This window comes from Rhinopithecus roxellana, chromosome 16 (assembly GCF_007565055.1).
Source record: "Rhinopithecus roxellana isolate Shanxi Qingling chromosome 16, ASM756505v1, whole genome shotgun sequence".
Taxonomy (NCBI): domain Eukaryota; kingdom Metazoa; phylum Chordata; class Mammalia; order Primates; family Cercopithecidae; genus Rhinopithecus; species Rhinopithecus roxellana.
Window position 1 is genome coordinate 89,134,625 of NC_044564.1, and position 13,966 is coordinate 89,148,590.

Consider the following 13,966-nt stretch of genomic DNA (forward strand, 5'->3'; position numbering starts at 1 on the left):
ACTTCCCTGACGCCAGATTGAAGGGCATTTATTCACATCCCTGTCATGTTAGCTATGCCTGCGTGCCAGTGATCCAGCCCGTCAGCCACAGCCTTCCTTAAAACTCCAGTCAGGAGCTAAGACTCTGAAGCCACCCACCCTTCTATCCAGCCCAAGACACTGCCCCTTTAGCTATAGTCCCTCCTGTTCCCTGATCCCCAGAGCCCAAATGCCCTAGATCCTGACAAATGCCTACCTCAAGACTGGCCCTGGCCCTGTTCCTTCAGCACCAAGTGTTTACTGCATGGTCAGTCTCCCCAGTGCTTGGAGCCACTGCTGGCTCAGAGGGGTTTTTCACCAGAATGAAAAGAAAGAGATTTTAGTTTGGGAGAATTCGCCTTGGGAGGATAGATGAAAGAAGAATGACAGATGGGGGTCACTGACCCAGCATCTCAGCTGGAGATGGTCTTCGGGTTAGCTTTGGTGGGATGCCCTGAGAACACTGGGGACAGCCCTTATCAGTACATTTTCACTGAAGCCATTTTGCCTCAGTGAGTTATCCAATGGCCAGAGCTGAAGTCACAAGGGAAGCAGGGTGTGCGTGTGTGTGCGTGTGTGTGCGTGTGTGTGTGCGTGTGTGTGTGTGTGTGTGTATGCACGCGTATGTGTGGTGTGGGGTCATTTCATGCCAGCAGTGAAGCCATTTTGCCTCAGTGAGTTATCCAATGGCCAGAGCTGAAGTCACAAGGGAAGCAGGGTGTGCGTGTGTGTGTGCGTGTGTGTGTGTGTGTGTATGCACGCGTATGTGTGGTGTGGGGTCATTTCATGCCAGCAGTTTAAAAATTTCTACTGAGAATATAAATAGAAATCATAACCATTCCAGCATGTATATTGACCTTTTACTTGAAAGTGTTTTTCCATAATGGAAGTTTCTATGGCCATTCACCCAAAATGGACCTGATAAATGATATATAAATAAAAAACAGGCCCGGCGCAGTGGCGCACTCCTGTAATCTCCACACTTTAGGAGGCCAAGGTGAGTGGATCCCTTGAGGTCAGGAGTTCGTGACCAGCCTGACAAACATGGCAAAACCCCATGTCTACTAAAAATACGAAAATTAGCCGGGTGTGGTGGTGGGCACCTGTAATCCCAACTACTCGGGAGGCTGAGGCAGGAGAATCACTTGAACCCGGGAGGTGGAGGTTGCAGTGAGCCAAGATCGTGCCATTGCACTCCAGCCTGGGTGACAAGAGCAAGACACTGTCTTAAAAAAAAAAAAAGTGTATGTATATATATATATATTTATATATCTTATATATATATAAATGGAACTTTTTAAAAAAAATCTCTGCTAGATACATCTGAAACTTCTCTTTTAGATAAAAATGGTGATGAAAGAAGGGGAAAAGAATGATTTGATTGGGTTAATAGAGAACCACACCCGAAATGAATATCAGTGTTTTATAGAAATAAGAAATCTATGCTGGCCGGGCGCAGTGGCTCACACCTGTAATCCCAGCACTTTGGGAGGCCGAGGCGGGCAGATCACGAGGTCAGGAGATTGAGACCATCCTGGCTAACAGTGAAACCCCATCTCTACTAAAAAATACAGAAAATTAGCCGGGTGTGGGTGGTGGGCGCCTGTACTCAGGAGGCTGAGGCAGAAGAATGGTGTGAACCCGGGAGGTGGAGCTTGCAGTGAGCAGAGATCGTGCCCCTGCACTCCAGCCTGGGCGACAGAGCAAGACTCCGTGTCAAAAAATAAATAAATAAATAAAAATAGATTCAGCTATAGGCCTTTTGAAAAGAAAAAACATACCGCAAAAACATCTTCTTTAGGGTTACTCCATTTGAACTCTGGAATATAATAGAGCTGGCTGTTAATACCTAAAAGCAGCACAAAATGAAATGTAAAATTAGTGACTCTAGGCCGGGCACGGTGGCTCACGCCTGTAATCCCAGCACTTTGGGAGGCCAAAGCAGGCGGATCACCTGAAGTCTGGAGTTCAAGACCAGCCTGACCAACATGGAGAAACCCCGTCTCTACTAAAAATACATGGTGGTGAGCACCTGTAATCCCAGCTACTCGGGAGGCTGAGGCAGGAGAATCACTTGAACCCAGGAGGTGGAAGTTGCTGTGAGCCAAGATTGCACCATTGCACTCTAGCCTGGGCAACAAGCGTGAGACTCTGTCTCAAAAAAAAAAAAAGTGACTCCAATTTTGGTGACATTGGATTAAGATAAAATGTTTAGGAATAAGTTTAATAAAGAATGTTCAGAACCAACAAGTAGAAAACTAAAGCACCACTGAAACCAGAAGTAGACTTCAATGAATAGAAGGCATCCTCTTTCTTGGTGAGAACATCTCAATGTGATGAAGATGTCAGTCTCACCTTACAGTTTACAAAATTTTGCAATCTCATTAAAAATTCTCACCGGGCGCAGTGGCTCACGCCTGTAATCCCAGCACTTTGGGAGGCTGAGGCGGATGGATCACCTGAGGTCGGGAGCTCAAGACCAGCCTGACCAACATGGAGAAACCCCGTCTCTACTAAAAATACAAAATTAGCCAGGCATGGTGGCGCATGCCTGTAATCCCAGCTACTCGGGAGGCTGAGGCAGGAGAATCGCTTGAACCTGGGAGGCGGAGGTTGCAGTGAGCCAAGATCACGCCATTGCACTCCAGCCTGGGCAAAAAGAGCGAAACTCCGTCTTAAAAAAAAAAAAAAAAAAAAAATCTAATGAGTTTTTTCGTTGACATGGACTGTAAGTTAATCCTAAAATCCACATGGAAAATTAAAGAATTGCAACAAAATTGCTGCACAGGAAGTGCTTTAGAGGGACTAGCCCTTCCAGATTTGAAAAGTTTACAAAGCCTCTGTAATTTAAGTAACATCATAGCACTGGCACATGAATAGGTCAAAGTAACAAGAGCAGAATGCATTAAAAAATGCCTATCGAAAGGTGGAATATCACATGACTGTGGCAAATACTCTTTTAATAAATGGGACGTTGACTAGCCATTTGGAAAATAATAAAATTCCATTCCTCCCATCATACACAAGAATTTATAATGGGTCAGAGATTTTTTCACATTGCCAGAAGAAACATGGATACTAGAAACATGCTATAAGAAAACATGGATAAAATAATCTTTAACCTGGTATACAGAGAGGCTTTCTAATTCTAAATCCAGAGCCAATAAAGGATTAATAAATAATGTCTACAAATACCAAATAGCGTTTGCACGGACAAAGTGTACCATAACATCAAAAGACAAATGACTACAAAAAATCCTTGTCAACATGTAAATCACCATACTTCACCGATAAAGGGTTAATCCTGAGGCCGGACACGGTGGTTCACACCTATAATCCCAGCACTTTGGGAGGCTGAGGAGGGTGGATCACCTGAGGTCGAGAGTTGGAGACTTGCCTGACAAACATGGTGAAACGCTGTCTCTACTAAAAATAAAAAAATTAGCCAGCCGTGGTGGTCCACGTCTATAATCCCAGCTACTCGGGAGTCTGAGGCAGGAGAATTGCTTGAACCAGGGAGGCAGAGGTTGCAGTGAGCTCAGGTCGCGCCATTGCACTCCAGCCTGGGCAACAAGAGTGAAACTCCGTCTCCAAAAAAAAAAGGAGGGGTTAATCCTTACTTTGTAGATGTTTTAAAAATTGAGGGGGAAAAGATTAGAAATCCTATAGAAAACTGGGCAAAAGACATGCACAGACTCTTTACCAAAAGATGTATAAATATATGAAAAGACGTTCAACTTCACTCATGGTAAGAGAAACGTAAATTACAACTACACTGAGATACCATTTCTCACCTATCAGATTGTCAAAAATTTAAAAACTTAACAGTACTCTCTACGGCTGAGACTGGAGAAACAGGCATTTTCATACATTGTTGGTGGGAATGCAAAATGTTTTAAGTCCTATAGACTTAAAGTTGGCAGTATTTAATTATATATACACATACCTGTTGACACAGCAAGCAAGTGCACTTCTAAGAATTTATCCCTTAAGAGTCACCTCCAGGCTGCATGTGGTGGCCCACGTCTGTAATCCTAGCACTTTGGCAGGCCTGGATGGGCGGATTGCCTGAGCTCAGGAGTTCGAGACCAGCCTGGACAACATGGTGAAACCCTGTCTCTACTAAAATACAAAAAATCAGCCAGATGTGGTGGTGGTCACCTGTAATCCCAGCTACTCAAGAGGCTGAGGCACGAGAATTGCTTGAACCTGGGAGGTGGAGGTTGCAGTGAGCTGAGATCATGTCACTGCATTACAGCCTGGGCAACAAAGGGAAATTCTGTCTCAAAAGAAAAAAAAAGAGGCCAGGCATGGTGGCTCACGCCTGTAATCCCAACACTTTGGGAGCCCAAGGTGAGGTTGGCAGTTCAAGACCAGCCTGACCAACATGGAGAAACCCCATCCCTACTAAAAATACAAAATTAATCAGGCATGGTGTCACATGCCTGTAATCCCAGCTACTCAGGATGCTGAGGTCCTGAACCCAGGAGGCGGAGGTTGCGGTGAGCCAAGATCACACCATTGCACTCCAGCCTGGGCAACAAGAGCGAAACTCCATCTCAAGAAGGGAAAAAAAGTCACCTTCAGTGATATGAATGTACAGGTGCACACGATTACTTATCAGCATTATTTATAGTTGCAAAATATTGGAAGTTGCTTGGACATTCAAGCATAGGAAATGGATTAAAGAATACGTGATGGAGTCAAATGTAATTGTGAAAAGAATGAAGAAGATACCAGCGAACTGTTATGGAGTGATTTTTAGAAATGTTAAGTGAAAAGAGCAAAGTGGAAAAAGCATATAGAGTTTGTTACCTCTTGTATAAGAAAGAAGGGAAAATAATGCACACAGTGTTTGACTAGACCCCCTCAGTCTTGGTTGGGCAGGGTTTGTTATATGTGAGTTAGAATTACAAACAAATCCAAACGCTAGTAGGTTTGTGTTTTGTAGTGGTATGGGCAAAGCAATCCTGAAACTATTTTATATGCATTATAAGATTGAGCAAATGAGTACATGTGTCTGTGTTATTGAGAGCCAGTGTTCTCGCTGTGGAAGAAAAGTCCTACAAATGAGTAATGGGGCAAACAAAAAAGAATCCTGTGAGGATGGACTGGAATTGGAAGTATTGGTGTGAACATTTGATTCCAAAGATACGTATGTGTGTATCCATGCATGTATATGTGCAACATGCATCTTTGTATGCATGTGTATGTGTGCATATATCTGTATGTTTGTGCATACGCACGTATGCATTTTCTTTTTTTTCTTTTTTTTTTGAGACGAAGTCTTGCTCTGTCGCCCAGGCTGGGGTGCAGTGGCCGGATCTCAGCTCACTGCAAGCTCCGCCTCCCGGGTTCACGCCATTCTCCTGCCTCAGCCTCCCAAGTAGCTGGGACTACAGGCGCCCGCCACCTCGCCCGGCTAGTTTTTTTTATTTTTAGTAGAGACGGGGTTTCACCGTATTAGCCAGGATGGTCTCGATCTCCTGACCTCGTGATCCGCCTGTCTCGGCCTCCCAAAGTGCTGGGATTACAGGCTTGAGACACCGCACCCGGCCCACGTATGCATTTTCTAGGTCTGTCCACTGAAAAGACTTAAGAAGCACAGACACACCAGTAGCAGTGAGCACAGATGGTATCCAGATCTTAATCTCTAACACCATTTTTCAGTAATGAAAATCAGGATGACCTGAAGAAGTGGCTGCTTTCAGGACTAGGATTTGATGATCCTGGAATACTTTATCAGGCCAAAAAGGAAATGCATTAAAAAAAAAAAAAAAGATGGAATATGCCTCTAGGACAGAAGAATCAGTTTGAAGGAACTCCCATTCATTGGCCAAATCTGGGACAATTTGAGTATCAATCTAATCTAATTGAGTATACTAATGACTTACAAAGCATTGGGGGAGAAAAAAACTTAGGAGTCTATGTCAATCGTAAATATATAAATAAGTGAAGTCTGTTCTTACAGTAGAGTGCCATGGGCCAGCTGGTCAGTTCACGTTTCTCTCCTAATGTTAACATCTTACACAACCGTGGTACATTTGCCAGAGTTAGGAAACTAACATTGGGACAACACTGTTAACTGAACTACACACTTTATTTGGACTTTCCACTAGGTTTTCGCTATTCCATGTCTTCTGATCTAGATTCCATCAGGATCCCATGTGGCATTTAGTGATCACATCGCTTTAGTCTCCTCCAGTCTGTAAGTCTGTCAGTCTTTGTTTTTCATGACCTTCACTTGAAGAGAACTGCCCGGGAACTTTATAGAATGTCTCAATTTGGACGTGTCTGATGTTTTCTTATTAGATTGGCATAACTGATTTTTTGGAAGAATATCACAGAGGTGAAGTGTCCTCTTGTATTTTTTCAAGGGGTACATGATACCAGCATGACTTTTCTGGTGATGTTAACCTTGATCACATGGTGAGGGTGAAGCCTGACAGGTTTCGCCACCATAAAGTTATCATTTTTCTCTTCCCATACTCTTATTTTTAGTAGTCACCACTTCTAGCCCATATGCCAAGGGAGGGAAATTAAGCTGTATCTCCTGGGGAAGGGATTATCAAAGAATTTGTGAACACAATATTAAAACCACATTAGCAATTAACAGGTATTTCACTGGGTGTGGTGGCTTGTGCCTGTAATCCCAACACTTTGGTAACAAGTATTTGACTGGGTGCAGTGGCTCGTGCCTGTAATCCCAACACTTTGGGAAGCTGAGGCAGGCGGATCACTTGAGGTCAGGAGTTCAAGACTAGCCTGGCCAACATGGTGCAACCCTGTCACTACTAAAAATACAAAAATTAGCCAGGTGTAGTGGCACATGCCTGTAATCGCAGCTACTCAGGAGGCTGAGGCAGGAGAATTGCTTGACTTCAGGAGGTGGAGGTTGCAGTGAGCTGAGATCACAGCACTGCACTCCAGCCTGGATGACAGAGAGAGTGTCTGTTTCAAAAAAAAAAAAAAGAACAAATATTTTAGGAAAATAATTTTAAAATATGTAAATTTTGTGTGTGTGTGTGTGTGTGTGTGTGTGTGTGTGTGGACGGGATAAGGTCTTGCCTTGTTACCAAGGCTGGAGTGCAGTGGAACAATCATGGCTCACGGCAGCCTCTACCTCCCCAGCTGGAGCAATTTTCCCATCTCAACCTCCCAGGTAGCTAGGACTATAGTCGTAATCTGGCTGGAGTGCAATGGCACAATCTCAGCTCACTACAACCTCCACCTTCCGGGTTCAAGCGATTCTCCTGCCTCAGCCTCCCGAGTAGCTGGGATTACAGGCATGCACCACCATGCCCAGCTAATGTTGTATTTTTAGTAGAGACAGTGTTTCACCATGTTGGTCAGGCTGGTCTTGAACTCCTCACCTCAAGTGATTCACTCACCTCAGCCTCCCAAAGTGCTGGGATTACAGGCATGAGCCGCTGCGCCTGGCCGGCCCATGTTAGTTTTTAATATGAGTGTGCATATAGTTGTTAGTACGTTATTTTATTATCTCTTAAATGACTACAGGATCTGTAGTTTTATCTCTTCTTTCATTGCTGGCATTCTTTTTTTTTTTTTTTTTTTGAGACAGAGTCTTGCTCTGTCGCCCAGGCTGGAGTGCAGTGGCGTGATCTCCGCTCACTGCAAACTCAGCCTCCCGGGTTCATGCCATTCTCCTGCCTCAGCCTCTCAAGTAGCTGGGACTACAGGCACCCACTACCATGCCTGGCTAATTTTTTGTGTTTTTGGTAGAGATGGGGTTTTACCATGTTAGCCAGGATAGTCTCGATCTCCTGACCTTGTGATCTGCCCGTCTCGGCCTCCCAAAGTGCTGGGATTACAGGCATGAGCCACCGCACATTGCTGGCATTCTTAATTTGAATCTCCTCTATTATTTTAGCATGAGAAGATTATGAATTTTACTGATCATATTAAAAAACAATTTTAAGCCAGGTGCTCAGTAGCTCACGCCTGTAATCCCAGCAATTTGAGAGACCAAAGGGGGCGGATTGCTTGAGGTCAGGAGTTCAAGACCAGCCTGACCAACATGGTGAAACCTCATCTCTTCTAAAAATCCAAAGAGTAGCCCAGCATGGTGGTGGGCACCTGTAGTCCCAGCTACTCAAGAGGCTGAGGCAGGAGAATGGCTTGAACCCAGGAAGCAGAGGTTGTAGTGAGTCGAGATCACACCATTGCACTCCAGCCTAGGCATGGCGAGACTCCATCCCCCCCAAAAAAAACATTGTTTAAATTGTATTGATTTTCTCTTTTCAATTTTATTGATTTCTTCTTTTATCTGTTAGTTCCTGTCCTCTGCATGCTCTGATTTTATTTTGCTCTTTTTCTGGTTTCTTTATGTAAAAGCTTAAATTATTGATGTAAGACTTTTCTTCTTTTCTAATATATGCATCTAACACTGATTACTTTCCTCTTCACAATGCTTTATCTGTATCTTACCACATTTTATATGTTTTGTTTTTATTTAGGTCTATATTATTTTTAATTTTCCCCGAGATTACCCTTTAACTCATGAGCTATTTAGAAGAATGCTTTTCGATTTCCAGATGTTTGAGGTCTTTCCTTTTCTTCTCGTTTTTGTATAATTAAAGCTTATACTATAGACACGTTATATTAAAATTCAATTACACTTGTTTAGTTACATTGTATATGTTGTTCAAGTATCATTGGAGCAAACTTTTCAATACTAACTTTATGTAGTGGTTGTCAGTCTTTTGCACTTGTAGGGTGGCAAATAAAAAATACCCTGAAAATATGACCCTCAGGCCGTTGGAGAAGCTCACAGAGACAGAAATGGTGGGAATTTTCTGAGTCCTCAGTGCTCTTTGCTTTCTAGGCCAGCACACAGGGATCCAACAAAGCCAGAGTTAGTGTTCAGAAAGGGCAGTGGGATAGAAGGATGGGGAGTGCCCTGGTATCACCTAGCTGATTCTAATGACCCATGCCGGGTCCCATGGTATAAACTGGCTTGTAACACCACTCTTTCGAGACTCCTTCTGCGCATTAATGAGCGAATCTGTATTTGGACATATTCACATGAACAGATTGGAAGAGATGATAAATTTACCATGACCAATCCCTTTAGGATTGGTTTGAGGAACTTATTGATCCTGTATTCATCTTGGGCATTTGTCTGTTATATTTGCTATCACAGAATGTCTTTTAATCCCAAATACACTTCTACAGATCCATCCAATACAAGTCCCTAATCATGATCTTTGGAATGAACTAATACATTTCAAAGAACATCAGAAGGAAGGACTATGGCAGGAGAGATGGAATTGGTCCTTCAGAGGACTGGGATGAAGATGAGAAATGAACCAGCATTAGGACAACCTTAGTCTCAATACATTTGCCTAACATAAGCTCAAAGGGTGCAGTTGTGTGCACAAAATATCCTTGATGACATCATAACTCAGAATTCAGTAAAACAGCTCAAGTTGCTCACAGGGGATGCGCTAGGGTGGTAACCACTCTTGAGAGTCTGTGCCCAGTGATGAAAAATAGTATGACGGTTGTTTAAAAATGAAAATAGAGTTACCATACTATTCAACAATCCTACTTCTCAGTATATAACCTAAAGAATTAAAGGCAAGATCTCAAAAAGATATTTGCACACCCATGTTTATTGCAGCATTAGTCACAATACCCAAGAGATAAAAGCAATCCAAATGAGTTTGGTGGATGAAAGGATAAAATATGGTGTATATATGTGTATGGGTGTGTGTGTGTGTGTGTGTGTGTATGTATGTAATGGAAGACTAAGCAGCCTTCAGAAAGAAGGAAACCATGTCACATGCTAGAACATGGGTGAACCTCAAGAACATTATGCCAAGTGAAATAAGCCAATCACAAGAAGACAAATTTTTTTCATATGAAGTATTTAAAATAGTCAAAATCACAGTAGTGGTTGCCAAGGACTGGGAGTGGGAGTGGTGGTGGTGGCATTAGTGTTTAATATGTATAGAATTTTAGTTTTGAAAGATGAAAAATTTCTGAAGATCTAAATTTCTAAAGATTAAGAAGTAAGAATATACTTAACGTGTATTCACAATGATGAAAATATACTTAACATTACTGAACCCGTACACTTTAAAATGTTTTAAATGATTGTTTAAAAAGCAGCAGCAGGCCGGGCGCGGTGGCTCAAACCTGTAATCCCAGCACTTTGGGAGGCCGAGACGGGCGGATCACGAGGTCAGGAGATCGAGACCATCCTGGCTAACATGGTGAAACCCCGTCTCTACTAAAAATACAAAAACTAGCTGGGCGAGGTGGCGGGCGCCTGTAGTCCCAGCTACTCGGGAGGCTGAGGCAGGAGAATGGCGTAAAAAACCCGGGAGGCGGAGCTTGCAGTGAGCTGAGATCCGGCCACTGCACTCCAGTCCGGGCGACAGAGCGAGACGCCGCCTCAAAAAAAAAAAAAGCAGCAGCATAGGAATAAATCTTCATGACCTAGCACTAGTTCATGATTTCTTTTTTTTTTTTTTTTTTGAGACGGAGTCTTGCTCTGCTGCCCAGGCTGGAGTGCAGTGGCCGGCTCTCAGCTCACTGCAAGCTACGCCTCCCGGGTTCACGCCATTCTCCTGTCTCAGCCTCCGGAGTAGCTGGGACTACAGGCGCCCGCCTCGTCGCCCGGCTAGTTTTTTGTATTTTTTAGTAGAGACGGGGTTTCACCGTATTAGCCAGGATGGTCTCGATCTCCTGACCTCATGATCCGCCCGTCTCGGCCTCCCAAAGTGCTGGGATTACAGGCTTGAGCCACCGCGCCCGGCCTTCATGATTTCTTAAATATGACACCAAAAGCACAAGTAACAAAAGAACACGTAGATAAATTGGACTTCATACAAAGTAAAAAAACTTTTGTGCTTCAAAGAGTACTGTCAAGAAAGTAAATGATGGCTGGGTGCACTGGCTCAGGCCTGTAATCCCAGAACTTTGGGAGCCTGAGGCAGGCGGATCACAATTTCAGGAGTTCGAGACCAGCCTGGCCAACATGGCGAAACCCCGTCTGTACTAAACATACAAAAATTAGCTGGGTGTGATGACACATACCTGTAATCCCAGCTACTGGGGAGGCTGAGGCAGGAGAATTCCTGAAACCGAAGGCAGAGGCTGCAGTGAGCTGAGATTGCACCACTGCACTCTAGCCTGGGCAAAGGAGCAAAACTCTGTCTCAGAAAAAAAAAAAAGAGGCCAGGCACAGTGGCTCATGCCTGTAATCCCAGCACTGTGGGAGGCCGAGATGGGTGGATCACGAGGTCAGGAGATCAAGACCATCCTGGTTAACACGGTGAAACCCTGTCTCTACTAAAAATATGAAAAAAACATTAGCCGGGTGTGGTGGTAGGTGCCTGTAGTACCAAGTACTCAGGAGGCTGAGGCAGGAGAACGGTGTGAACCTGGGAGGCGGAGCTTGCAGTGAGGTGAGATCGCGCCACTGCACTCCAGCCTGGGCAACAGAGCCAGACTCTGTCTCCAAAAAACAAAAAATAAAGAAAGGACAACCCATGGAATGGGAGACTATTTCTGCAATGGGAGACTATTTTTTGGGGGGGACAGTCTTACTCTGTCATCCAGCCTAGAGTGTAGTGGTGCGATCTGGGCTTACTTCAACCTCCACCTCCTAGGTTCAAACGATTCTCCTGCCTCAGCCTCCTGAGAAGCTGGGATTACAGGCGCGTGTGACCACACCCAGCTAACTTTTGTATTTTTAGTGGAGGCGGGGTTTCACCATGTTGGCCAGGCTGATCTTGAACTCCTGACCTCAGGTGATCCACCCGCCTCGGCCTCCCAAAGTGCTGGGATTACAGGTGTGAGCCACCTCGTCTGGCCCCCCTTAAATGATTTTTATCTGGAAAATATAAAGAGTTCTTATAACTCAGTGACAAAACACAAATTAGTTGAAAGTGAGTAATGCTGAGTACACATGGCTCCAAAGAAGATATACAAATGGCCAATAAGTACGTGAAAGAGGTTCAACATCAGGGAAGCACAAATGAAAAGTATGATGAGATGCAACTTGAGAACCACTGGGATGACATTATCAAAAGGAGAGATGATAATGTTGGCTGGAATGTGGAGAAAAACTGAGACCCTCACATAGCTAGTGGGTATATAAAATGGTATATCTGCACTGGAAACAGTCTGGCACCTTCTGAAATGGTTAAACATGGAGTTTCCATATGGCCCATCAATTTCACTCTTAGTTACCTATGAGAAATGAAAGCATACATCCCCACAAAACCTTGTACACAAATTTCTTAGAAGTATTATTCATTGGGAGGCCAAGGTGGGTGGATCACCTGAGGTCGGGAGTTTGAGACCAGCCTGACCAACATGGAGAAACTCCGTCTCTACTAAAAATACAAAATTAGCTGGGTGTGGTGTCACATGCCTGTAATCCCAGCTACTCGGGAGGCTGAGGCAGGAGAATCGCTTGAACCCGGGAGGAGGAGGTTGTGGTGAGCCGAGATGGTGCCATTGCACTCCAGCCTGGACAACAACAGCGAAACTCCGTCTCAAAAAAAGAAAAAGAAAAAATACATATATGTTTTTCTTTTATATGTATTATATATTTTTTCTTTATTTTATGTGTATTTTATATATATATATAATTCACAATAGCCAAAAAGTGAAAACAACCCAAATGTTCATCACCTGATGAATGAGTACATTTCAGGATATCCACCAATGGAATGTTATTCAGCAATAAAAGGTTTGATATAATGATAGATTCTAAAACCATGGATGAACCTTGGAAATATTCAAAGTAGAGTAAGACAGGTGTGAAAGACATATATTGTATGATTCCATTCATATGGAAGTCCAGATCATGTAAAGCTATATAGAAAGTAAATTCATGGTTACGTAGGCCTAGGGTGTAGATGGGGGCAGGGGGTGATAGCTAAAGGACAAGGTTTTTTTTTTCTTCTTCGTTTTTTGAGATGGAGTCTCGCTCTGTCACCCAGGCTGGAGTACAGTGGCACAATCTCGGCTCACTGCAACTTCCGCCTCTTGGGTTCAAGTGATTCTCCTGCCTCAGCCTCTCATGTAGCTGGGATCATATGTGTGCCACCACACCCAGCTAATTTTTGTGTTTTTAGTAGAGACGGGGTTTCACCATGTTGGCCAGGCTGGTCTTGAACTCCTCACCTCAAGTGATTCACTCACCTTGGCCTCCCAAAGTGTTGAGATTACAGGCGTGAGCCACTGCACCCAGCCTAGGGTTTTCTTTTTGGTGATAAAAATGTTCTAAAGTTTATAGTGATGATGCTTGCAAATTCTATAAGTAGACTTAATGCAGTGATGGTTGCAAATTCTATAAATATATTTAATGTGGTGATGGTTGCAAATTCTATGAAAAACCCAAATTGTACAATTTCAATGAGCATGCTTTGTGAATGTCTTAATAAAGCTTTTATTTAAAAAATGAGCAAACGGTAGAATGTTAACATGGCCCACATCTATGTGGTGTCTGTATTGGTTTCTATTATACGTTTTCTATGTGGTTGAAACATTCCTAATAAAATGTGCATAGTTTTTTAAAAAAGAAAACACATCAGTGGACCTGAATGCAGGATGTCTTATGAATGCTCGCACAGAAGCTCCCATTCCTGAGGCATGCAGGGAAAAGCAGGAGATGGGGTAGGAGTTGGCATGGCCCAGCTAGCTCAGATGACACACGATGGTCCCAGTGGCATGACTTGGTTTGTGCGATTTGTGCTTTGGGGTTTTATTTTGGCACCTTATAAAGGAGTAAAGCCTGTACACAGTCAGTTTCTGTCTAGCTAATAAAGGGCAGGGGGATGAAGCAGTTTACCTTGACTAACCTTGACTAACCATCCACTTACATTGATTAGGAATCTTGTGATCCTATCTTCACCTGTGAGATTTCTATGTTGTTTGTGTTTAATGTCAGAGAATATCTTTTAATCGC